Source organism: Anastrepha obliqua, chromosome 1 (assembly GCF_027943255.1).
Source record: "Anastrepha obliqua isolate idAnaObli1 chromosome 1, idAnaObli1_1.0, whole genome shotgun sequence".
Lineage (NCBI taxonomy): Eukaryota > Metazoa > Arthropoda > Insecta > Diptera > Tephritidae > Anastrepha > Anastrepha obliqua.
This window is the reverse complement of record NC_072892.1, coordinates 110,883,956-110,886,177: the sequence shown is the minus strand read 5'-3', so window position 1 is coordinate 110,886,177 and position 2,222 is coordinate 110,883,956. Positions and strand designations below refer to the sequence as shown.

Below are 2,222 nucleotides of genomic sequence, written 5' to 3'. Positions count from 1 at the left end.
CAGAGTGCCCATAGGTTGTCTGCAACAGTTTTAAGGCGTCTGAAGCCGAAATTTTGTTGGAATAACAAAATTTCAAACAAATTCTTTGTTCAACTTGAATTTCCATCGTTAAATTCGAAGAACACACTCGAGCTTGACTTGTTTACAGTAGCACAGAAAACAAACTATGTGACATATCACGCTGAAATTTGCCATGTAAGCTTATAAAAGTCCTACCAAAAAACAAAAAATTTATTTTTGCCATATGTCATCCGCGGACCGTTTTATTGATAACGTCTCGTTCATATTTGAGTAGAAGCTACAGAGTAGTATTTTGCAGAATTTTGAAAAAATCATTACAGAGATGGGAAGCTCAGTGCAATGACGTAAAGGGAGATTATATTGAATTAAAAATTCCATTGAAAATTCACCCATTGGGAGATTTCCTTAAACACGAAAAAGTCTTGAAAACCTCGAAAAATAATTGTCAGAAATGGTCCCGAAAAACAATTGTCAAAAATGGTAGGAAAGAAAGTTTTCGAGTGCGTCGCAAACTTTCGAGGCAAATTAGTCGCGAGAACAACCTCGAAAAGTCGTTCGCCCGTTTCAGTTGTATGTCCATTGATTATTGTATGATTATCCGAATGTTCTACGAACTTGCTAAAAGAAAACGAAAAACAAGCAAAACTAACTAGAAAATGGAAGTAGGCAACACTAACTGAAAAAACTGAAGAGAGCCTGCGCAGCATAAACAAAGAAGTAGGCCGCCGTAGCCGAATGGGTTGGTGCGTGATCACCATTCGGAATTCACTGAGAGGTCGTTGGTTCGAATCTCGGTGAAAGCAAAATTAATAATAACGGTCGTTTGCCAAAAAACAAAGACACAAAAAATAGAATAAAACCAGTCTAACGGTTAGACTTGATAGAAGTGAAACCTTCCGTAAAACAAACTGAGAGAGAATAAGACGAAAGCAGCATTAGGAGCGGGATAATTATAGGTTCATTATAATATTGCTATAAAGTTCATATTTTATTTTCTTCATTTTATCATTATTCATCCTCAATGTTTTCAATTTCAACAAATGATACGAGTGGCTTATGATAGATAAAATATGATACAAATGCTTTGGTTTCGATGTTGTCAAAAAAAATACCCAAACGGACCAAAGAAACAGACTTACAAATTTCTTCCATTTTCGTCTACTTGTATTCATATAAAAATTTATGTCTCTTCCCACCAAAGCTAAATGTATTAGTATATTTCTTCTTGTATTTATTCAAGGCTGAAATCCCGGCGGTACCGGGCCAACCCGTGGCAGAGGTGCAGAGCAAGCCCCTAAAACACTCCGCCCATTTTCAAAAATTAGTTTAACATTTGTTGTCCTCCGATGGAGGATCTATCAGATGTTAAGCTGATAGCCACACTACCTAGTCAATACATTTTAAATAATAAACCCAATAAACCTTTTGAGAATTACACGCTCACAAAAAAAAAATTAATGTACGAAATATTTATACCGATTCACTTAAACTGACTTTCAGTATCTAAACCAAAAATAGAAAAGCCAAAAAACTGTTTTCAATAAATAATCAGAAATGTCCTACAATGCAAATTTCAAAAAAAAAAAAAATTCCATTTTCGTCTACATGTATTCATATAAAAATTTATGGCTCTTCCCACCAAAGCTAAATGTATTAGTATATTTTTTTTTTGTATTTATTCAAAGCCGAAATCCCGGCGGTACTGCAATACCGGGCCAACCCGTGGCAGAGAAGGAGCAAGCCCCTAAAACACTCCGCCCATTTCCAAAAATCGGTTTAACATTTGTTGTTCTCCGATGGAGGATATATCAGATGTTAAGTTGATAACCACACTACCTAGTCAATACATTTTAAATAATAAACCTAATAAAACTTTTGAGAATTACACGCTCACAAAAATTATTTATATCAACATATAATATAACGCTTCGTAACTAAATAACTTTTAGGCCAGCGGCGACAGCATGGCGCGGTAGCCGAGCGACTAGCAATGTGAGCTTCCGATCCAAAATCCTTGGTTCGAATCACAAGAAAAAATAAAAGTTATTTTTATTTAGTTCGTCGCTACTTTTATATCAACATATAATATAACGCTTCGTAGCCAAGTTGGTCGCTTTTTTCGTTTCACTTTTCCTCAAATCACTCCCAACGATTCTAAAGAAGTTTTCACTTCAAAAACATTTTTCTAATAGCTGTCGCCC

General features: G+C 35.3%; 2 pseudogenes; both read right to left on the bottom strand.

Annotated features, from left to right (window-relative positions):
• Positions 1-1,252: 1,252 nt before the first annotated feature.
• LOC129236600 (U2 spliceosomal RNA) lies at positions 1,253-1,430 on the bottom strand (annotated as a pseudogene).
• Positions 1,431-1,696: 266 nt separating this feature from the next.
• Positions 1,697-1,880, bottom strand: LOC129236586 (U2 spliceosomal RNA; annotated as a pseudogene).
• Positions 1,881-2,222: the final 342 nt, after the last annotated feature.